The 26,342-nt window shown below is 29.7% G+C and overlaps 1 protein-coding gene and 1 pseudogene across 1 annotated transcript in view; both read right to left on the bottom strand.

The window, feature by feature from the left end:
• The window catches only part of mmd (disintegrin and metalloproteinase domain-containing protein mind-meld), a 2,100,572-nt gene that overhangs the window by 1,132,862 nt on the left and 941,368 nt on the right, over window positions 1-26,342 (bottom strand). The gene's annotated exons all lie outside the window — the stretch shown is intronic.
• LOC149373761 (uncharacterized) lies at window positions 1,316-25,772 on the bottom strand (annotated as a pseudogene).

The following is a 26,342-nucleotide window of genomic DNA, read 5'->3' as shown; positions in this document are numbered from 1 at the left end:
ATCTTCCTTATTATTAATAATTTTATTTTATGTAATGCTTACAATAACAATGATTAGACAAAAATATCCTGGCTAAAGTGAGTAACCATTGCGTATTGATATTTATTTATTTTACGTTTCTGATACTAAGCCTTCTCCTCTTTACAATATCTTTATAGCTACACTTTTCTACTAATTTGATCACATCTGAGCACTATCTCTTGTCCACTAGGTTTTTTTTTAACTTTGTTTAATGGCCAACAGGTTTGTTGCTATGTTGCTGCAATCGATGACAACGCACTCCATAGCAGCCAGTGCCATTAAAATTTTTATTCGAAACACGCAGAAATTAGGTACTTTTGAAAATTTATAAACCTAATGAATAATTGTCAAAAAATTATTCTCTAAACAGATTTTGACTTAGACAAAGCTGCTCTATACGCCAGTTTCCGCTCCTCAAGTAATTTCGAATACATATATCTTAATATGTGTATCTATAGCTATTTATATGTACATATATACATGCATTTTTATACGTATATTCATATATTAGTTAATGGTGACTTATGCGGATATTATTATGTAAAAAAAGGTTATTGTAAGGACAAAATCGTACTTTTGCGGACTATCCTCATAACTTATCAATGTTGAAAGTATATAAATATTCTAAAAGCACGTTTAGTCCTCATGAGTCACTTTACATAAAAATATATATCTATATTTATATATTATATGTATGTTTATGCAGAGGTTACTTATGCGAACACTTACATGTTTGTAACGATTATTATAAGGACAAAAATGGAGTTGTGTGAACGCTGCGTAAATTTATCATATTATTAATTAGTCCTGGCGCTAGGAGGGGTTGAGCATGCAATTTTAGGTCCCCTCAAGTACCTAACGTATTTATATGTTTTCAGGGTCGCTGATTCTGGATTTCGAGGGTACCAGGCCCAATTCTGATCCCATTTCAAGCTAGGGCCCATTTTCGGCCCAAAATCGCTGTTTTTCGACTATTCAGAGCAAAATTTAAATTTTTTCCTTTAAAATATTATGTTTACATTAATAAAGTGTTTTTTAAAATAGTTTTAATATGTATAAATTATTTGTCGAATTAATATTTAGGCTGCAAAGTATAAAAATCAATATAAGTGTGGCTATATGGTTGTTATGTTACTCAGATAACGACCCAGGCGAAGAAAAGCTAAACTACTATTTTTAAATGTTATTTTAACCAGGACCTTTTAAATTAAGTTTTTCTTCGTCTAGGCCGTCGAATTATATTAAAAAATTAAAAGCTTTTAATATATTTATTCATTTAAGAAAATGTAAACAGTTAAACTACCTTAAATATATGTTTACAATTATTTGTTGATTTACATACACAAAATGAAATACAAGAAATTCCAGCTGATCTACAAGGGCATTGTTTTGTAGAGCATTTTTTACAATTACATTTCGGTGGTAAGTCTTCAATGGATGGGTATAATATGTTTATTTTTTCTGGTACTAAATCGTTTTCTTTAATAAGATAACCAAAGTTAGAAGGATCTAATTTCCTGATATCAGATTGCAACAAATTAATTTGAGAGTATGTTACATACAGAGCTCTCAAAATATGCAGTCTTATCGATTGACTTGTTGGTGGGAGTTCATGAATAGAAACTATATTAGCAAAGTGATACATCCAATATCTAAAATCGTCAAACGTTGTACATACATTATTCTTTTTAATAACTTGTAAAAGATATTGTTGAGCTTTGTAGACGGATAAATTTATTTCCAAATCAGATACACCTACAAAAAAAACGTTAAAATCATTTTAAAATACAAAATAGTTTTTAAATTTAAATGCATTATTTAAATACATAAATGATAAAACACCTTGAGCAAAAGTGGTGAGAAACATTTCAGGGTGAGCTTGTAAAGCACCATATTTGGTGCCAACTTTGCTGGTATAATCCGCACCAGTGAGATGATGCAAAGCTGGAAGTACGGAGCACAATTAATATCCGACTTTTTTAGCCAAAGGATGAAGGGGTAAAAATCTTTTTTTCACAGCGGCACCCACACGAATCCAAAGTTCCTAACATAAACATGTATTTATACGTGTAGAGTGTATAAAAAAAAATGAAAAATTTTGAAAATGAAAATACTTTTATCTGCAAACCTTTTCCTTCGAATTTCGTCCAATAGTATAACAATAGAACAACCACATCTGTATCTGATGATAAAACTAATATTTTGCGATCTCCATCTGTGCATGTTTGGTATATATGAAAAATAATTTTAAAATCAACTTCTTCGACATCATATCTTTGTAATGATTGTAATTTATTAGGGTCGTACGAAATATTGATTTCACAAGGTTTCTCATCTGTTGCACTACATATTATTTCTATTCCTGGCCAATATTCCGTACTGTTCTCTAATACGTATTTCCGGAGAAAGTCTTGTAATAATTTTTTGTTTTTGTTGGATCCCCAAAATAAATTTTCTTGTTTTGGCATAGGTACATTTTCATTAATACTATGCACGTCTATCGTTTTATTTTTATATCTTAGTAATCTCTCTCCAAATTTTACAGAATTTTCAAAGTACGAGTCAAAAATAAAGTCAATTCGATAGACTCCTTTTTTTGATTGTGAAGAGATAGAATTGCAAAAAGCAACTGAAAAATCTTTAAACGTTTTCATATTTTTCCATTGTAATGTTCGGCATACAAGCATAACATCTACAACTAAGGTAAAACTTGTTAGGTCATGGATATTCGCAATAAATTCGATCTCTGCCTTTGCCTCTAATGCCTTTGTAAGATCGCTTTTGTTTTTTTCTTTTTTCATACTACCACTTTCAGTAAACAAATAATTATTTGGTATTAACTCGAACGTAAATAATAGACGTAAACTAAAATTTCGCTTTTTTGCTAATTCTATTATTTTCTCAGCCATTTTATTTTGTTGGATCATTGAAAGACTTTTGTTTGAGTTTTTAACCTTTATAATACTTTTAACATTTGGAAAATCGATTTTGAAAATTGTGTCAGATAAACTTTTTGACTTTTCAACGAATCTTTCTTTAAAAAACTCGAAATAAATGTCGCAACTTGTAAAAAAAATGTTTAAAAGAGCTTCGCTACACTCATACGGTATAAATTCTTGAGTAACTAAATTTTTAAGCTGTTCACTGCTGTTTTTAAAAGGATTGCCATGAGAAACCATAAAACCCATAATTTTATGAACTTCGTGTTCCAAGCGTTCAGTAGTCGCTGTACTAAAATCGTGATGAAGCTGTAACTTTTGATTCTCGCATTTAACGTTCGTCACTTCTCTATAAAAGTAACATACCGATAAAAGTTCGTGGTAGTTAAGATTCCATCCTGCAATGTATTTTTTCTTTTGCGTACAGCCTACAATTCCTGCACGACCTTTTTGAGATTTATCGATTGTTTGCTCCAGACCTTGGTCACCTCCAACAGATGTGAAAGGAACTGATGACCTATTAACTGTAAACTGTCCACTTAAAAATTTTTCATATAATTCTGGCTTAGTCTCTGGTAATTTTAAAACGTCTTGAAGGTAAAGAGAGCCCCAACGAGTGTAATTAGTGCGATCGAAAAAATTAAAAATTGGAAGTAATTTTTGTACTGTATTTACGTGTAAAAGCCAATTTCCAGAACGATCAGCTCGAATCATATCCCGCAACAACTGAACTAATATCAATACATTGTTCCAAAATGTAAACGTAAGTGACTCCTTACATCGTTTTTCCACAAAAATTTTGATATCATTTAAGATTTGTTTCGAGTGTTCATTAAATGATTTAAAAAGCAATTTACATTCCTCAAAAGACTCTTCAGAAAAAGCTCCCTGCAAAGCACTTATAGTAGTTAGCTGATCATCGTACGCATTCAAATTACATTGACTTAAAAAAACTTCTAATTGTAATCGTTGTAGGGCTTCTGCAAGTAAGAAAAATTCTTTTACAGACCTTGCATAGTGTGAGCCATTCAATACTTGTTCTACTACATTAACTCCAAAAACTTCGGTTTCTATAAAAATATGAGCTGCTCCGCTATTTTTTAAATATTTGCCTATACAAGATGATAAAACTTTTGTCATGTGAGAACTTCCAAGCATTAGGGTAAGATTTTTAAACTCTTGTGGGCGGAGTAGCTGAATATGTCGAGCTATGTGGTAAACACCTTCATCACAGAATACAGGAAAATATTTTTGATCTAACTGACTTAAAATTTCATTAAAACTACACATTGCCGTGTATACCGTAGAATACTCTGTGACAGGATATGGCAGTATAGGTAAAAATCCAACTTTTTGTATTGGTCTATGACGTTGATCGCTTACAATTGAATTAAAAGCTGACCAATTTGCTATCGCTTGAACGTTTACATTATCAGGAGTATCTGATACATGATTAGAAGCTTGTGATATATTCATAGGACTTAAAAACCAAACAAAATCTGTACTAGTTACTGATTCGTATGCGCTTGGATTTATCGATACATCAACTGATTTTTCAGAAAAAATTGGAATTTTTTTAGCGGGCTTGATAAAATGTTTCAAAGTTTGACACGCCAAATTTTTGTCAAGAGATCCTTTAGATTTATTAATTGTTGTAGAGGAAACTTTAGGCTTTTGTGAACGTTTTTGAGAATTTTCTTGAAAAAGTACTGAAACAGTGTCATGAGTACTGTTCAAACCAGACTGTGTGTCTTCATTGTGATCAAAATTATCCATAGCTCCTGATGTAAATTTTGATTTGTCAAAATGGCTAGGAAGAGGTGTTGTAGCAGAACATGAGTTTAGAGTATACAATGATAAGCTAGTTTTGCACCTTAAAATTTCATCGTAAGAAATACTCAGTCCCAAATGATTCAAACTTTCGATCAAAGTTTTACTCCTACATGTTGAATGTATAGCTAAGCCATTTATTGTAGGTAAAGGAGTTTTCATAGTCCCATTTCTAAAAATATAAAATATTATCTGAAATAACGACTTCATTTTTAACTTTTTATTTTCAGACATTCTCACTTTTTGGCTTTTACCAAATGAATTCGTTGTCAAATAAAAATCACTTCTTGTGAAATTATACAAAACACTTAAAAATAAGACAATTTCATCGGGAATTATAATATTGTCCCAAGAATTTCTCAATGTATCTTCGTCATAAAATTTATCATCAAGATCAAAATTAACCTTTTGTAATGAATTTTTAATAATGTTGGCTTTCTCTTTAATAATATTTTCCGGCTGAATTTTTTCGACTACTGTATCTAATGAAATTTTACAGCTGTAAAACAAAGTGCTTTTACTTTGATTTGATGGAACAGAAAATTCTATGTTTTTATTAAAATTTCTAATTAAATAACTTTTTACGTCTTTATTACACACTTTTATTTCTGGAATAAGTAACTTGTTCGTTCGATCCCGAATGTCTGACAATGAAAAAATATCACCGGAATTCACACGAGTCATTATTGAGTTTATCACATGGGCTATTGCTTTATTTGCATGCGAAAATAATAACTGTGTATTATTTTTCATTAAGATCTCATTGTTACACGTTTGAATATCACTACTAACTTTATTTATAGATTCTCTTATGTATTTTTTCTCATAGGCTTTTAAACAATTTTTATGATAGTATATATCCGCAGCAAAAAAATCTAAAGCACGCTCTACATGACTGGTACGTGTAAATACTTCATCTTAATAAAATCTAGTTATTTTAAAAAGCCTTCAAGCTTGAGCCGTTTCACAAATTCGAAATACTTTTTTACATTTATCATGAGTATACGTACCGCAAATAATACATAAATGACTCTCACTTGAATTTTCGTCAGTAGTATGTGATTGTGATCTTGTTAATTTCGAAACATTTTCTCTTGTCACGTAATATTCAAATGAATCGTCAGTTCTTAAATTTTTCAATCTTTCAAATACCAAGTCTTTTCTTTTACTTGCAGCTCATCGAATCGTTTCACAGCCATTGTTAGTACTTGTGAGTTTTCCACTTTTTAAGCAAATGATACACACATCTTAAAACATTTTAAACTAAGTTTACATAATTGTAATGTGATTACACAAAAGAATTTAAACTATAATAACTGTAACATTCGCCTGCGGTTTACCAGCACTCGCATAGCGACTGGCAAGTAAAAACACTTGATACGAGTCAAGTACAAGTCCAAGCGCGCGACAAGTCCAAGCGCGCTAATAAATATAAGCGTGTCCTGCACAAAACATAGACAACTAAGTTTCAATGCAAGTTTCGAAACAAATTGTTGTCTGAGTATCTTAAATTTTTTGTTTTAATTGTGTGAAAAAATTTTTCGCGTTTTTTACTTACTTTTTCAACAATGAATAAAGTTTTTTTTTACCAATAAAATAAACTTCTTAGTAATAATTTATATAAGTATTACTTTAAAAGAATAAATACTTTTAAAAAGTATAAACAAATTAACAATCAATCTATTTCTAAAAATAAGTAGTTAGCTTACATGTATAAAGCATCGTGATGAAGTAGAAGGCCTATTGGTACGGTTTTTTTTGCAGGGAAAAAAGTAAGAAATAACAAAACTATTTAAGAAAACATTTGATTGATGTAAACAATTTTTTTAAGGCAAAAACCATAAATTTTGCCTTGAATAGTCGAAAAACAGCGATTTTTGGCTAAAAATGGGCCCTAGCTTAAAATGGGACCAGAATTGGGCCTGATACCCTCGAAATTCAAAATCAGCGACCCCGAAAATATACAAATACGTTAGGTACTTGAGGGGACCTGAAATTGCATGCTCAACCCCTCCTAGCGCCAGGACTATGATATATATCACAGAACCACGTGACGTACGCAGAAATCACTTTTTATAGTTATATATATATACTTGTAGGGCTCTGCCCTCCTGCACTGACCCCCCAAGCATTACAATATTTTAATCTACAAAATGATGAACTTGTTATACAATCAAGTACAACTAACAAGTTATCTTTTAATTTTTGTACAGTTCTTTTACTAAGTTTTTTTTACTTTTCTTGATGGTACTGCTAATCTTTCAATGAATTTAAAATATACATACAACATAAAGCTTAGTACAACTTTATTTTATTATACGGTCGATACAACACAGACTTAGAGTTCAAGTATTCGGAGATAGAAATTTTATTGTAAAGACTTCTTTGTAATAGCAGAATGTACATGAGTGTACGAAAATGTAAATTAAAATATTCTTTTATCAGTGTTCAAAATTTAAACTACAATAATTTTTTTGTAAGTAAGATTACAAAAATTAATTTAGTAGCAACATCCGAAATTTTTTAAACTTTGACCTTGTCATTTAAAAACTTTCGTAAAAAAAGATAGAACTGATAGAAACTGTCTTCTGTGTATAATTTACAGTAAAAATATTTTTACTGGTATTAAAAATGACTCTGGGTTTAAAATCCCTCTGACTTTTTTTTTGACAAGTTATTATTTCTGCCTTTAAATTATATTTCAATATTTTTAATATACGTAGTCTAGTGCCATTTCACAAATTATCGAAAATACTCAAATTTCTTATGAACATAACAATAGCGTACATTTTTTTATTGAAAATATGAAGGAATTATCCATTATGTATATAATTCAGAATTTATTTCTGAAAACTTGTTTATATTAATTTTAGTGCGATCACTACTTTTATATTGTAAATAGCTGATACTGTAATAAGTATGTATTGTCCCTTTAAAAAAACTCAAAATTTGATCATTCAAAATGTACAAGCGTTCGTTAGGAGGTGTCAAAATGTCTCTTTTTAGTCAGTTACTTCTACTATCCCCATACATTTTGTTACAAACGTTATTAGTTTTTGATCCCTGAGAAATTTCTAAAGATTTAAAGGTTCTGTTTCTAATGTCCAGTAACAATAATGAAAGTTGTTCATCTGTGTACCGTATATTGTTTTTTAATTTCAAAATTTTGAAGTGTTTTCATATAAATAAGTAATTTATAGTTTTACTTATCATACAATAACTTTATAATTAAATTATAGAAGTCTTACACGCATGTTTTATCACTGAAAGTATTTGTCTAAAATTGCCTCCTTAAATGTATCGTTTTCCACTGAATGTAAAATTATTATAACATAAATCTTTAACAGTTTTACTCAGTATTTCCAAAGCCTTTCTAAGAACCATTAAAGCTTTGTCTATAATAATGACATTTAATTGTCGTAATTTTTTTCATCAGTTTTGTATGTTAAACAAATTTTCAATATTACTTATATCTAATGGTAATGGAATTGTTTCATGACTTTTTATCCCTTTTTGTCATATTATTAAAGAAATTCAATATTGTTTGGTCCAAAATACTGTAATTAAAAAAATTCTTATCTATCCACAAACATTTCGTATTTTATGTTGTTATCAGTAATTCGTAAATTAGAAAATTTCATAAATTTCATTTTGAAAAATAAAGAATAAAAAAATGAATAAATAATTATCTGTTCTTCATCTTTATATCTGTTTTTGATATGTACGAAGATTTTTTTTTATGTATTTCCTAGCAAATGGAATCAACACGGGGAAAAAAAAATTTCAGAGATATTATTAATTAAAAAATTATTACATATATTTTATATTTATACACACACACACACACACACACAAACATATATAAATATATATACACTAGTGGGGCTCCGCCCCCCTGCACGCTCCACGTGCCAACCCCCCCCTTTTATTGTGTTATAAGTGTAATTTTTTTAAATGAGGTATGTATTAATATTTTTTTAAGCCTTAAAAAATGATAAAATTAACTGTTAAATTAAAAAAAATATGTTAAAGTATATTTTACAGAATTCGAAAGACTATGGCATTTTTCGAAAATACTCGGAAATGAATTTTTTACGCTGGGGTATGATTACTGGTCTGTTTTTCAGGAAATATGAAGAGCAAGCTGCTAATTTCAAATAAAAGTGGTAAAATTTACATAGACAGAGAGATGTGCCCTTAAATTTTTGTTGGTGAGCTTTATTATTTCTTCTAGTGGCTCCCTTTTTTAAGTAAGCTGTATATCCTGTATGTGTCAATAGATATTTCTAAGCTCTCATAACTATATATGCCCCCTGCGAACTCTGCGCACCAACCCCCGTGATTGCAAATTAGATTAACGAAGTATGGAAAAATACCTGAATTATATTAATTGTTACTTAAAATTTATATATATAATAAATGTATATTGATCATAATTAATTACATGAATTTTTAACAATCACTTTTTTTTTCCCTTACTAATAACAGCTATTTCTATGGGATTAGTAGAACACGATTTTCAAAACAATATAATTTTTAAAGAAGCATGTAACGTTATGCTGCCTTTTCAACTACGAAAATTTTTTGCATGGTTTATTATGTCTGAAAATTATTTTGGTAATATTACTTGGAACAAATACAAAAAATTTTTCGTTGAAGATTGTAAAGATAATCAAAATAAAGCTCTTTTACATTCAAACGAAATTTTTTATTCCAAAAATATGTCTTGTAAAGATTTCGGTTTACCAAAACCAACAGAAACGATGGGAAAAAATATTGATACTGACAATGATGAAAGAATATTTTGTAAAGATAAATTCCATGAAATGTTTTTACAACTTAATCATGATCAATGTTGAATTTTTCAAGAAATAATAAAATTAAAAAAAAAAATTTTTTTCATCGATGGTCCTGGTGGACCTGAGAAAACTTTTTTATACAAAAGATTAATTCATTATTTTATATCAATTGTAAAAAAAAATTTTTTAAAGGCTTGGACAAGTATTGCTTCTATTCTGCTTCCAAAGAGAATGACCACTTATAGAACTTTCAGACTTCCTTTAGGATTAAGCACTGTAGAAAGAGCATTTTTTCAGTTTGAGCCAGATAAACAAGAATTACGTAATGTAGAAGTTATTATTTGGGATGAAGCTTCTATGGTACCGAAAAAAGCGATGTAAATCGTTGATAGGACTTTAAAAGATTTATCTAGTGGTAATAAACCTTTTGAAAATAAAATGATAATTTTAGGTGGAGACTTTCGTCAAATTCTCTCAGTAGTAAGAAACAGAAGCAAAATTACTATTGTTCAAGAAACCATAAAATTTTTTAATTTTTTGCCTTTATTTTATATTTTTTATTTAAAAAATAATATACGTTTAGTTAATAAAAAATTGTCTTCATTGCTACTGGATATAGGAGAAGGCATAATTAAAACTTTTATAATTTCTCAGACATTGGAAACAAATGATATATGTGTTTAAATTTTTAATAATGATGATAATTCTTTTATAAGTAAAGCTATGTTAACATCTCACAATAAATACACTCACTTTTTGAACAAAGAAATTTAAAATAATATGGTATAAGTATTAGTACCGTACTATAGTATTGATAAAGCAATTCACAAAGGAGTAGACAAATTAGACGATAATATTTAGACTAATTTCTCTACAAAGTATTTAAATAGTGGTGAAGAAAGTCTTTTTTCACACGAATTAGATTTATAAATCAACGCAATTGTTATGTTAATACGAAACTGAAACATATCTGAAGGACTTTGCAATGGTACAAGATTATGAGTTACAAAATTATTTAAATACAACATCAAAGCTGGAATAATCTCAGGTAGAAAAAAAGAAAATAAAGTCCTTAGTCTAATTATAACACTTAATACAAACAATTCTTCTTAATTTCCATTTATATTGTACAGAAAACGATTTCTATTTACCTTAACTCTTCCTATGGCTATCAGTAAATCATAAGGTCAAAGTTTTGATGCCTAAGGGTTGTACTTTAGAAAACCATTATTTTCTAATGGGCAATTATATGTTGCACTGTCTAGATGTTGAAACCAAAAGAAATTTTTATCCCAATTGAATCAGAAAACAAATTTAAAATTAAAAATATTGTTTGGAATGAAATTTTATACTAACAAAAAAACTATTTTATAGTTCATTACTATTTTTATACTCTCTTGCAAATTCTATCTTTCATTAAAAAAGCAAATTTCAGTACCGTCTAGTACCCAGATTTACACCATCATGAATGCAAAATTTTATCAGTGTGATAAATGTCACTCAAAATTTTTAAATCAAGAGTGTCTATTATCGCACGAAAAAATTTACAAAAAAAACTTTTTGTATGTGATCTGTGTAGCATTATAATATTAAACAAGAAAAACTATTTTCGTCACACAAAGGAATGCCAACACATTGAAAAAAATTTTAAGAGTATTAAATGCGAAAAAAATTTAAAAAGAAATCATTACTTACAGAGACATTTGAAAAGTCATGAAAAAAACGTTAAAAAAAATATTTGTCAAAATTGTAAGATAATTGTTACAAAATTTGTTGTTATGGTCAAATAAAGTTATATGTGAAAATTAGACCACTTGTAACAGTTAATATACAAGGCTTTACTAATTTATTTACATTATACATGGGGAAATGGGGAGGAGCTAGGAGGGAGCTGAGAAGGGGGCTGAGGGGTATTGGGGGGGAGCGGGGGCGAGCTATCAAAAAAGTAGGATTACTTGAAAAATGCAAGAAAATGAAAGAATAACTACCTTCTTGGGGGGAGCTGGGGGGCAGCGGGGGGGGGCAGGTGGGGGGAGCGGGAGGGAGAAAAACCTCGCTCTAACTCTTGCAACTATATAATATAGGAAGATATATATATATATATATATATATATATATATATATATATATATATTGGGTTACACAATGCAGTTAAGGTGAAAATACATCATTAATCTTAAACAATTATTTAACTACTTGTAATAAAAAATTTCGTTTTAGTTTGAAAGATTTCCCCATCTGCAATGTATGCAAAACAAAATTATAGGCCGTGAAAAATTTATAGATTTTAAGAAGACACACTGGAAATTGTTATACGTTTGTTATTTTTGTAAAATTGTTTTTACTTTGAAACAAAATTTTGACAGTCATGAAAAGGAACATAATGTAGAAAAATTACTCATATGCATACATTGTAATAAAAAATTTCAAAGATCAACACATTTTAATAGACATATAAAAATTCAAAGTAAATATAAAACTTAACAAATTTGTACAAAATGTGAAAAACAATTTTCTAGGTAAGAAAATTGAAAAAAACATGAAAAATTACAATTTGTAAACTCATGGTGTACAAGTTTTTTGAAATTAATTTACTAATTTTTCTTTATTAGTACAGGATATTACTCTAAAAAATGTTACTGTCATACAATTTCTAGACTTCTTGAAAACATATATTATATACTGTCATACAATGTTCAGTCTTCTTAAGAATGTATAGTGTACTACGCTCGAATTGAATGGCACAATTAAATCAACAACACAAAAAAATGCAACCATACCCTTAAACTGCTAAGAGATGTTTTATCTATGGATTCAGGGGTAAAGGTGAAAGATGTTTAGGGAATGCATGGGGGATAGAGGGGGATGGAGAGGGATAAGGGGGTAGAGGGGAATGTAATGACTTATTAAACTAGTAAGAAAACAAACGATAAACAAAGTAATTTGAGAAGGATGAGTGAGGGGTGGAGAAGGATGAAGGAGGGTTAGAGGCTAAATCTCCTAAAAACAACTGCATAATATAGAAAGATATATGTATCACGTGGTTCCTTGAATTAAAACGATGCACAAAGTATTTCTTTGTTAGTAACAAAGATCTTTTATTTTATTTTATTTTACATACAGTAGATCACGAAATGTAGTAATCAATTAAATTTGTCAATAACAAAGACACTTTATTCAACGTTATTATTTACAGTGTGTCGTTTTTATTAACTTTAACAAATAATTTATGTGTTAATTCATCGTGTTTAGTACAGCATGACAACTAATACTCTTTGATTTGTATTTACTACACATATTAAGTTTTAATTGTCTCAATGTTAACAGTTCTCACTGGATCTAGCTTACCGATCTAATAATGTGCGAAGTTCTAAGCAAATTAAGGATTTTTTTTTTTATATCTTCCCCTTGAGTAAATTTTTGGTACAATAATTTGGTATGCCTGAAATATACTACATTATTAATTACTTAAATAGTATAAGATGTTACGGTGAAGATGGTGTAAGCTTCAAGACATTGAACAATGACGATTTTAATTTCTTAGGCTCTGTTGATCTTCTACATTAAGTTTGAAATCTTTTTTAATGGCTTATCCGATCCAGTCTTATTTTATCTAGTTTTTTTAATGTTGTCAATTGCTGTTATTATTATGTATTAAATTACCAGTATTAAAGTTACGTTATCTTCTATTTTTTTCATCCGATACCTTGTTGTATTAATGATATTTCATACTGTTATTGACGGCTGTTTTCCAACCGTTCTCTCAATGATTGATATTTCTGTTACTTTTTGTAAGGTCTTTGGGTAATATTAAGGTATTTTTACTATTAAAATGAATATTTTGGTCTAAATTTTGTGACTGTGTGATTGGTTTAATAACATTTATTTACATATATACTACTGTTGGCTATGCATTTTTATTTTTGCTCTGTTTATTTCACATCTTATTTTATTAATTCGAATTTAATTAGGTCTTTTATATCAGCTGCTTGGAAAGAGTGTATTTATTCCTATAAGGACTATTAGTAGTGATTTTTTTTTAAACAATTTTAGAATTCTTTAGAGATTATGCCTGGGTAGTAATATGTTCATAGATTTTTCATCTCGTGGTTTTCCAGCACTTTGTTGCGAGTCTTATCAAGTCGTCAATACTTTGTGTGTTCGATGTTAGTTTTCGTACAAATCTTATTAAGTGATCTACTAAAAGATAAAAATCTTTTTTTATTTAGACTATTAACCGCTTATTCAACCCATAAAGTATATAGACTATAAACGTGGTATGCTTGTCGGACCAAGCCATTAAATTAGGCCAATTTTATCTTGTCACCTTAATTAACTGTTCGTTTATACCTCACAGTTTCTGCAAATTTTTTTCGTATTTTCTAATAAATTAACTACCGTACAATGAGGCAATACTATATTTTGCATTTAGCTTGTGCTAATATAACAAAATATTTTGTGTACCTTTACGAATGGATTTTTACTTTATTTGTCTGATTACATGGTTTTTACTTTACTTTTTTTTTTTTTTTTTTTTTGGAAACAAGTTGTTTCATGAATCGGTTCATTTTTTTTTTTTTGATAATATCTTTTTTTAAATGTTTTATTATATTATCTAATCTTATTGAATCATTGGTCTTTAATTTTTTATTTTTGTCTTCCTAAGAGTCTAATACATTATTCCTACTTAGCTCAACTGCTCAAAGACAATATGTATTGGAGTAGTATTTAAAATTAAAATCTAGCTGTGATAAAAAATATATGAGGTCCCACAGTTCTTCTTTTGTTCTAGCTTCTATATTTAATTTTTCTAATGGCTCATGGTCTAAGTAAACTGTTAAATATATGCCTATAAGCCATCGTTCTTAGTATTCTATAACTTTTTCCATTGCTACTAATCATTAGTAGATTTCTTTATTACTTTTTATGATTACTTTTATTTAAAAAGATTATACTACTGGGCTCTCAGTTTCCACTTTTATATAATCATGGTTGTCTTAATCTGGCACCTATGCTTTAGAAACTTGCGTCTGTATGTATACAAGTTTGTCTGGGATAAATATAGCTAAGACTAACTTTGTAAAAAGAATATTTTTTATGTACTCAAATGCTTTCTGACCATCCTTTGGATAAAAAGATTCTTGATGTTTTCTAAGTAAATTATAAGATGGTTCTAAGGTAATAGACATTTTTGGTACATATTCATTGTGTGAATTTATGACATTTTATAGAAATTAAGATATCTTTAATTGTTACAGTCAAATCATATTTTATTATGTGTTCTAGGTATTTTACGGAGTCCAATGGCAACGTCCAATTAGGAAGATTCAATCAAATTTCTTGAATTATTTTGGCTTCTAAAAATAATGACAGATGATTAATATGTTTTTCAAATGATTTTAAATATATTTTTATCTTACCTATATAGTTTACTGTGCATTTTAATAAGATGTATTTTCTCATTTTGTTACTTAGGATTCTTTGATAAATTAATAGTGTTGCTTTAAATGCAAATAGTAAACAAGTCCAATAAAAGTGATTTATTTAAGTTAGTCTAATAAAACCTATGGTTTTTCTGTCTTCTCTTCAAGGGATTTGGACCAAAACGCAGAGCTTATATCTGATTTTTAAAGATGTTTGAAATTTCATTTGCAATGCATAATTTCGATTTCGTATTTGTATCTTTTTGGTATTCTTATGTTACTGAGAAAGAAAAAGGATCATATTACAAATGAGACTTTTTCTTACTTGTTCTACAATTTGTCGCTCTATCTGTTCTTTCTCTTAAATTTTGCATCCATAAGGTTTTCTACACTATTCCTCTATGATAATGTCACTCCTGGCCTCATGATCCCTTAGCATATCTAAATTGTACGTATGTTTTACAAATACATTTTTTTAGTTGTGTATTATATCATGTATCATAGATTCATTATTATTTAGATAATTTTTTACAAACACATCATTATTTATTAATAATACATTTGATTAATCTTCTACTTTAAATATTTTTGCTTTTATTTTTAGTAGGTTATCAGTTGTAACTACACTATTAACTATTCTGACGTTTTGCTTTTTTTTGGTTTTCATAACGTTTTAACTCTATTAATTTAGAATCAACTCAATTTAAATTCATTTGATCCTTAGTTGCATGTAACATTGACTTCTAAAGTATCACTTAATTTTACTTTAGGTTCAATCAACAGTAAAACTATTAGTTTTTTGGATTGTCAATGCTTAATTCTACGTGTAATAATAGTATATTCCCTTGCTTAGTATTACTACCTTTGTAGTCTTGGTCTTCGAACTACAACTTAGATTTTGGGTGGTATCGCGTTCCTTTTTTCTTACTACAACGTATCTTATAAAGTTTCTTCTCAACTTTATTTTTGGTGTTCGACTAAGTTTTATTTGTTTTAAAATTTTTTCTTACTAGATGCCTAAACTTTTCCACTACATTGAAAAGGCTTTTTTTTTTTTTTTTTAATTTTTCTTCATCATTCTGTTAGATAAATAATTTGGCAGGCCTGTAGCTAAAAGGTCTATAAGTATTCTACTGCTTATGGTTTTATATGCTAGTGGTAAAAGTTTTTTTTTAATTTATTCAAGTGAAAAACCTATTTTATATTTAAACTGCAAGGCATCTCACATAAGAGCCCTGCTATTACTAGCATATATATAACAAAAACTATCTTTTTGATTTTTTATTCTCATTTGACTGAACACTTACGCAATTAACAAGTGTACAAATCTATGGTACTCTTGTTTATAATTGATCTTGAAATTAAAAATTTTTTTTTATTTTTATTGATTTAAAGTCATTTACATTATTTTTCAAAGAAAGTTATTGACTAAGCAGCATACGAATTTTGCTTTTCGAATTGATGAATTGTAAATTCTATGTGTTTCCAGGTTATCTTTTTCGGATTTTTCTTCTTTCTTTCTAATAGGTTTCCTAATACTTAGTAAGACAATTGCCTTAAGTTAGTTATAGTAGGGGTAACGTTGGTTATATTTATCTTTTGTACACATTTTTCAGCAAACTTTAAATAATTTCTTTCATCGAAAAATGAATTCTTCGCAATTCTTCTCCTAGAAAAATTCAAACCTTTTCTACTTGTTCTTTTTCTTTGCATATTTTCTTTATTTTAGCATATGCTAAAATTTTCATGAGTGCCTCGTGGCTATGTACGTTAAGTAAGCTGTATGGAATTTCAAACAGTTGCTCATCTGGTAAAGTTATTGTGGTAACAGATAAACCATTCAATGTATAGTCAGCGGTCACTAGCACTTGAAATCCAAATTGCAGATTTTTTACTGTGATTAACAACGATAATGTTGTGATATTATGTTGCTTCTAAGATGTTAAAAATACAAAAAGTGTTTCTTATTAGTTAACAAAGTTTTTAGTATTTCATTTAACATATACTTAATCACTAATATAAATACAAATGTTACCCCTTAATAACAGAGAAGCAACATTTAATGTTATTATTCATATTATTCACGGTGTATCTCTTTTAATTACTTTTACAAATAACTTACACGTTCATTTGTTGGGTTTTATGTTGCTTGATCACTCATACTGCCTAATACGTACTTGCCACGTTTACTAGGTTTTAATTGTCTTAAGATAAATAATTAACTGAGGGATCTAGCTTACTAATCTCATGACGCATGTAGTCCAAATGTACGAAGTACATTTTCCTTATATATATATGTCTGCATATATGTATGGACACATGCAGACATACCTATATTCTATAGTTCTTCTTAAGGCATTCGAAACAGACCACATAAAACTCAACGAAACCCTCTATAAATTCCTTGTGACCTTCCACATATTTTTGTTGTCCCTTAATGCCCTTCTACAACAAGGTGAGATTTTCTTATTTTCTCCTACTTAGCTTACTTTTTGATCAAATCCCTTACAACCCCTTCAATCCACACAGCCCCTCAGTACCTTTTACATACCCTTTATCACCCCAGGCTTAATTTTTCTGAGCCCCCACTTCCCCCCCTCCACATTCAATCACACCATTGTTATTAAATCTTACATAACTCTCAATGTATATCATTGTAAGTGTGTGTGAATGTTGTTTTTTTTATTCTTACTTTAACGATTCTTCTTAAAGTTACCCCACCAGCATCTACTGACCTTATAAATTCGTTAATATTTGATACTTGTTACACATTTTAACATATTTTTTCGTTTTACTTAAGACACAAAAAAAGGCCTTTTATACTTAGGAAAAGTTACAGATCTACTTACTTATATAATGAAAGATAAAATTATTATTTAATTAATATAAATTTTATTGAAATTCAAACATAAGTATAAAGGTTTTGGTGCACTTAAATTTTTTTCCCTAGAATTGGTAAAAACTACACATATAAAAATCCTAAATGTTAAAGAACTGTAATCATTTAAAAATCATATTAAGACAATGACAAAAATTATAATGAAAAAAAAAAAAAAAAATGGGAAGCTTACCATATTTTTATGTTATAAACAAAAAGTATCTTACAGATAAGATTATGAGAATACGACTTTATTTTGATATGAGAGGGAAAGAAACTTGACAAATTTAGATGCATTTTTATATCATAATTATATACGTTTGTTTAGATCATCGGCGATATTATCCAAGATGTTTTTGAAATCAATTCCATTATGGGTTACAAGACGCAGTTACTAACAGAGCATGTAAGATTTCTAAAAAGTCGTAAGCAAAAAAAAATTAAAAATCTCTTTATCACTGACATCTAAATCTTTTTGTAGTCCAAGATATATGCAGATGAACTATAAGGGTGTTGTAGCTTTAATAATAAAATGTGTTAGAATATAATTATTTGTAACAGTTACATGTTATCATAAAAAAAACAGTTGAAAAAAAATTATCTAAAATTTCTAAAAATACGACACCAAATGATATTTTAAATATAATTGTTAGATTATGTAATTTAAAGTAACCATTGATTGGAGATAAAACAAAAATTATCTTATAAGTAAAATGTTAAAATATGTTTATACAATTGAAATTAAGAAATGTAAACTACCTCATGCACACGTTTTAATGATTGTCCGTCCTTTTAAAGAAAATTATATGCCTTGACAAATGAACACACTTTTTTCTGCTAAGATTTTATCAGGTAATGAGGAGATATCAACATTAGTCACTAAACATATATTTTACGGTCCTCGTAGAAAACACAATCTGTGTACAATTTATTCTTACCAGAAGTGTACTAAGAGCTTAAAAAAACCTCTTACATTTAAAGAACATTTCAAGTAAACGGTTTCTTGCCATGTAATAGAACGAATACTGTACATGTTAAACATATTTATTAAGCTTGAATGAAAAATAAAATTTTCGTGAAAAATTAAGTGGCTTTACCTGATCATTAAATTTTATTAATCAAATAATAATGTTAGATAAATTTTTAAATCGTGCATAAGTCCAAAGCCTGAAATAACTTTATAACTACAGTCATAAAAAAAGTGAAAGAGCATTGATTTAAATTTATTGTATAAAAGGTGAAAAAACAGAGATATTAAGTCAAATAAGTTATTATATAAGGGCTAGATACGTGGTTCTGATGAAAAAAGCTTGAGGACAATAAAATTATTTATTTTTTGCAAGAAGCCATACAGTTGTTAACTCAGCTATTGACCTTGAAAATGAGTAAAATTTATATTTTGTAAGAATAATTTCGAAAATACTGTAAAACTATCAAATGCCATTAAAAAGTTGAATGTAATTAAAAAAACATGATTATTTCGTAAAACTTATACAGTATGTAAACATTTTTTAATAACAGACTAATAATTTTTAAAAAAAGAGAAAATATGAAAAAAAATATTGCATAACCGTGTCTACAGCATTTTTTTGCAGACTCTGTTATTTTGGTTATCTATGGTAGGAAAATTAGTTTACTATCTTTGTTTGTTAGAAAGTGTCCCATTTTTCAACGCTTATTATTATTTTTATGTAGCCAATAGATCCTTCCAGCACAAACCTTGGAAAGAATGAATGACTTCTGGTAGAATGGTCAAAGTCGAGGGAGTAATACAGGGTCATCGGTCATGGGGATTCCCAGTCTTGTGATGAACAACTTTGCTCGTGATGTCTGTCAGTAAATGACTGACTTGATTTAATAGTTGCCGACCTTATATTGTCGTTAAGTCAACGAATTATTGCCTGAAATGAAAGTGAAAATGTAAAAGGTTTATTAAAATTGTTGACAAGGTAGTTTAACTTTAGGTGGCCCTTAAAAAAAGGAATGAGATCGATGGTTGAGTACAGAACGTAAATACACACAATAGCCCTTTAAAGAGCCAGTGGTAAAAGTTCCAGCAATTCCTTATTATTATTTTTTATCATTAGCAATAGTTTATCTTAGTGCCGTTCTTTAGATAACCAACCACTTATCGTCAGTTAGGAAAGTGGGCCTGGAGAATACCTTTTCTGTGGGTGATGCTATTTAAATGATCACTGCAAAGTAGGCCATTGTGGCTGACCAAACTCCTTAGGGTTTTTAAGCCTGGCTTGCTGTTAGAGCCAAATCTTCTCTGGTAGCCCTAGGACCGTTAAAGAAAAATCTATAAAACCCTCAAATTTTAGAGCGAATCGTGCTCTGGCTAAACACGTCTCCTGGCAAATCCTACCTAATCAGCCTTTAATTTAATTGGTTTAAAAAATCTACGTCTACTGAATGCTTACTTAACAACTTTTCTGGTCATAAAATAAACCTAAAAAGAAATTCTGCACGTAATCGAATTAGTTGAGCTATACTACTATCTAAGAAACAATATCACAAGAAAAAAATTATCACAGTATTGGGGTCGGCCCCATAGCACTACTGACACTGTCCAAGGTGATTCTTTATAGAGTGGCGATTTTCAAACATAACGAGAGTAGGTTGTGAAGTAGGCAGACCATATACACATAGAAAAAATTATAAATTATCATCGACATAAGAGTTCTAACAATCAACATATGTAAATGTCTTATACTTGTGTCTATGTGATGTCTTTGTGAAACTTTCAGACTTGCGAATAATAAGGTAAAAGCTAGTTCATTATAGTTGTCTGTCATTTTTCTGTAATCACAGGTGGTTGTAAGAATCGCATACTTAAATACGTCATAACCTAGTGAGGTTGACGCAACAGTAAACAAAACGTTGCAAAATAAAGAACATTCAACAAAAAAAACAAATGAAAAAATGATTACGGAAATTAAAACAACAAACCAGGGGGTAAAAATGAGTCATGGGACCCACGGTAAGAACAAAGTTTTTTAAACATGAGATGAGTATAGACACAATTTCTCAGGTAACAAGGGGGGCCGCCAGACCAACAGGAAGAACGAAGCTATGTAACCGTTAGCACTGCATTCATGTTGTTTACTAAAACAAAAACTTGAAAAACGAATAAAAAAAAAAAAAAATAGTTTACTACTCACGATGGTTGAACTTCGTGAGTACTGTATTCATGCACAACGTTCTTACGAAGTTGAACCATCGTGAGTAGTAAATTATTTTTTTAGTTCAACCATCGTGAGTAGTTAAATTTTTTTTTTTAGGTGTATTATTTAGAAAATAAATACATAATTTATCATGAATTGAATGTATTAACAGTGAATGCATATAGAAATGGAATATTATAGTTACGAACCACACGATAACGAGTTTCTATAGCCAGCAGCACTCGTAGCAGAGTGGGTAAGGTACTGAGCTCATATGCAGGAGGTCTAGGGTTCAAATCTCTTTATTGGAAAATGTTTTTTTTTTTTTTTTTTTTTTTTTTTGGAATTGTAAAAGAAAAAAATTCAAAGAGAAATGAAAATAAAATTGAAATTTGTTTAAAAATAAATTGCTTGGGAGCGTGAGGGAGAATGGTGGGCAAAGGTGTGCAGAAGAGTAACACGGCACGGTTGGCAGATATACATATAGAGCTCGTCGTTGGCTCAGAGGTTAGCATGCTAGCCGCCGAAACAACACAGCTCAAGGGGTCGTGGTTTCGATTCCCGGTTGGGGTACTCAGATTTTTTCTGATGGTTCTTGCCGGGTATCGGATTCATTAAACCGACTTAGGATTAAGATTTAGTTTTTAAAATGAAAAAAAAAATAATAAAGCGATTGAAAAATAATGAATTGTGACGAGCTCTCAATAACCGGTCCTGCGTGACCGGGGAGATAAAAAAAAAATATGATATGCGAATAAATAAAAGAACAAAAATGTAATGACGAGCAAAAACAAGAGAAATGTATAATGACACGATGTAAAAGTGACATGTTAAAAAGACAATGTAAAATGTTGAATGAATAAAGACAGTGTACATACCCATAGTAGTCAGTCCACTATAATATAAAAAAAAAGATATACATATATAGTGGGGAGAGGGGAAGTGTATAGAGAACAGAAGGTGAGGGGGACAGGGTAAGGGGGGAAACTTGGGAGGAAGAGACTCTGGGTAAACCACTTTCGTTTAAAAAAAAAAAAATCTGTCGGTTTTAAAATTCCAGCCCCCCGAGTAACGCGACATAAAGAACTTTGTTCTAAAAAAAGTATACATTATTATCTAATTCACCTCTAACTGATTGCTAATTTTATCCTATCTGCATTGATTATGAAGACATGCTGATTTATTTTGTCGTACTCGATTAAAAAATATTTTTTGGACAGGAATTTTTCAAAAAATACACGTACTTTCGATTACACTTCTAATATACGCATGTTGATATGATTTTTTACATTTTCTTAGAAGGTATTTCAGCAATCATCTGATTATTTAATAATAATACAGCATTTGACATATTCTTATACTATAATAAAATTTTTTCTGTTATAAAAGTTTTTTTGCAACCATTAATTAAACATTAAAAATAAGTTTAATTTTTTTTACAAAGTTCAGTGTCAATATCATAACTTTGTATGTGTTTAAAAAAAAAAATTTTTGTAAAATAGTTCAATATACTAGTCTTATCATTGTATTCTGTTGCTTAAAGATTTATAGTATTGGAATTCGAGTAATAAGGAAGTTAATGTAGTCCTACCATTAATTAATCATACATAATAAATTTACGACACTCTTACGTTAAAAGATTCAATAACATTAAAAAAATTAATTTCTAAGTTTTAGGAAGGACTTTTTAATGGTGTAAAAAACATTTTTCATCAAATAAATAGTTTCTTAAATAATATAATTTATAATTAGACCGACTGAGTAAGTTGACACTTAATGAATATCAAAATTAAAGATAAGTTACTAATTTCACTAGGGCAAGAAAAAAAGGTTAACCTATAATAGGGGTCGTTCGTAGCAGAGTAGATAGGGTACTTTAGTAGTGTGCAGAAAATTTCTGGTTCTGTTTTTGAGAAATGCTTCATTTTTATTTAAGTTAAGTGTGGAATAGAAAAAAAAAATTGGAAAATTTTTTTTTCTTTGCATTTGCGCTTCAGTGCTGTGGTGTAGTGCAGACGTATCAGTGAGATACAATGAAAAATTTACTTTAGTGATGAAATTGTTAGTTTTTAAAATTTTAGTCTCCAATTTTACATAAGCTTTCATTTCCTACACAAATTTTACAACTTCTTGTTTCAGTTAGAGTAGTTGGAAGTAGGCTCACGCAGCGTGCAGGGGGGTAAAGTTCTACTAGTACACATATTAGTATAATACAGAATTATTATAAATGGATTTTAAGGTGAAACATTTGACAATAAGTGAGAAGATAAGAGAAATCAAGAAGAATATTAAATTATAAAATTTAAATACGTCTATAATGAGCCGATCAAGAAAGTGCTAAAAAATAAGTAATGTTACTTTTGAATGAGTCTGATGAAGACTGTGATTGTAGTCTTGCCTTAAGCAATTTTTTAACTTTTTAAGATAATAATTTTTAAAATTTTAAACTGTAGAAGCTACTTTAGAAAAAAAAATATAAGTTTTTTGAAGGTATATACAATTTTTTCAAATTTAATGTCTGACAACATCATAAGCAAATTCTATCGTTTTATATATTGATTTAAGGTGGCTCCAGCACCTAGTGCCATATCAAAATGGGGAGACTAAAATTAATCATTATTTTCTTTAAAATATGGTATAAAATTATCGTAGAGACTGTTGTTAGCCATATTCTACATTTTATCTATTACTTTAGTGAGTCAATATAAAAAAATAAAAAAGTTTTATGGTGCCCTAGTTGATGAACTGTTACGATACGCTCCTAAGTTCAAGAGTAGTTATACCTATATATATGTACTCTGCAGAATGCAGACAGTTGAGAGCTGACTTGCACTCGCAACTGTATACTTAGTCTCCAATTATTTAAAGATTTTGTTTGATAACAAGACACTTTTCTCATGTCATCGAAAACTGCGTAATAATATATACAAGATAGTATGTTTTTTACACCGTACGGGTTATTTATATAAGTGCAGCAGTAGGTTGTATATCGCGTAAGCTTGCATTTCCTATCTAACTCGTCTTAAAACTACGATTTTGTAAGCATGATTTCTTACAACTTTCATCGTCAACCTTCATTTTTTTTTATACGAATAGAAAGATGGGAATTCAAAGAATATAATTTAATTTTATTAACCTAGGTTGGGTTATTTATAATTTTAACGTTGAGGACACTGGAGCCACCTCAACTTAAGGACAGAAGTATATATTGAATTATAAGGTGTTTAAGTAAATCCTTTATTTTAAGTGCTATGAGTTAACAACATCATGACAATTTGTTATTTAAAAAAATGTATTGAACAGTTGTCAGTAGTAGAGAAAGTTGACTACATTGTGTTACAATTTTTTACTTTCAACGCTGGCCAGCTATAAAATCACACGTACTACTTATTAAAAAAGCAAAGTCACTAAAACCGTTGTAACCGCTAACCATAAAAACTACTCAATCGATCTTGCTGAAGTTTTGCATCCAGATTCTTGACACTTCCTAAAAAACTGTAGCATAATTTTCATATTAAAAAAGTTAGTAACAGTAGTCATAAGCCAGCTTAAAGTTTTGTAAAAACATACTAGCTTTTCACTTACGTTTAGTAGGATTTACTAGGTGGCGTGAAAGATAAGTCAGAGCTCCCTGCAATAGAACTGAGTAAGCCTAGTTATTGAATCCCCAACGAAAGTACCGAAACACCACAGTCGATCGTCGGCAGCGTATGAAGTATATAGCTAGAAGTCGTATTGCTGGGTATATCTGTTGCCGTCAACACTGTTCTCTAATGGACTAGCCACTTACGTCGAACTCCATGCTAAACTACCAAGATTGACGAGTACCGCCAATGAAAAGACTTTCTGAGTGCAAAAGTCTCTGGCGTCGTACGAGGAGGCGTATAGCCAGAGCACAATATACTCTGGCAATTTAGGGTTTCATGGCCATTCTTTTGAACGATCTGGTGCTATCAGAGCAAATTTAGTTACAACAGCATGCCAGGAAAAGTACAACCCCAAGGAGTTTGGGCAGCCTCCTTCTTAATGTTCGTCCTAACGGTATACCCACAGAGAAAGAATTCTCTCCAGGCCCACTATTCTGGCTTACATAGAGCCGTTGATTGTCTAAGGAACGACCTAAGGATAAGATATTCTTTGGTCAGTGCTATACCTCTCTCCAGTATGGTCTTCGTACACAGAGACTCCAAGCGTAAAAGTGAAGCTACCCACAGCCAGTGCTTAATCATTCACCAATTTGAGCAATAATTCGTCGACTCTAAGAGAATATGAAGCCAGCCACTATTAAATGAAGTCAGTCATTCACTGGAAGACGTCAGGAGTGGAGTTTTTTATCACAAGGCTGAGAGTCCCAGCGACCGACGACCCTATATTACTCTCTCATCTCTGAGAATTCTAGCAGGAATCACCAAATTTCTCTGAGGTCTGCACTGGGAAAACCTTATACCTATGAATAAGAAAGAAACTTGAGCAAACGGGTTAGTTTTCAACAGGTAAGCACAGCAAACCTATTTCCTTACCTGAGATCACCCAAACATCTGAGTCTACAAAAAAAGTGCTTTAGACACTAACGTTCTTGGCGTAATACCAGAAGATGTTGGAAAAATGTCTTACAATTAGCTTCAACGCTTTAACTGTTGTAGTTTTTCTCCTGACTAGTCTTGTGCAACAATAAGAGGCTAGAGAAGATTACCCTGAGGTGAAGAGGCAGTCATGTTTGCTGAAAACTTCTATTAAGGAATAGTTTACCTAAAAAGCTCACTGTTTCTTTTTAGGGCCATCGGACGTCGAACTGCTTTGCTAACTATTACATAAGGACTTAACAAAGATAACAAAAGAGAGCCCTTAGGGATCACAGCAGGCAATAAAAATTAAAGACATTAGGCTTCAGGACTTTGTTGCTTTAGTGATAAAGTTTTGAGATGAAAGAAAAAACTATTAAAACTATATATCTTTTGTAAGCTTTGAATCTTTAGAACTTTAAAAAATACCCTTTTTTTAGATTATACGAAATTTTTTCGTTTATTAAATAACTGAATAATGTGTATAGATTCCAAACTCATATGTTTCTTAAAAGAAGATTTTTGTTTTGAGAAGTGTAGATGTAAAATTTTTAACTAAAAACGTTTCACATTACAGTCAACACTCTCTGGTGTTTAATTAAGTGAGTCTTGGCTGAAGCTGAAACAGAGGGACTGCTAGTCTAGAAATAAGCCGTAGAATAAAGATATAATTCAAATAAAGATTTGATATAGAGTGCTTATATAGGCTATGATGGGAGGTTG

Source organism: Copidosoma floridanum, unplaced genomic scaffold, assembly GCF_036245765.1.
Source record: "Copidosoma floridanum isolate Cflo_tuat_1 unplaced genomic scaffold, Cflo_Japanese_pri ptg000027l, whole genome shotgun sequence".
Taxonomy (NCBI): Eukaryota; Metazoa; Arthropoda; class Insecta; order Hymenoptera; family Encyrtidae; genus Copidosoma; species Copidosoma floridanum.
The sequence above is the reverse complement of the archived record's forward strand: the minus strand, read 5'-3'. Positions and strand labels throughout refer to the sequence as shown.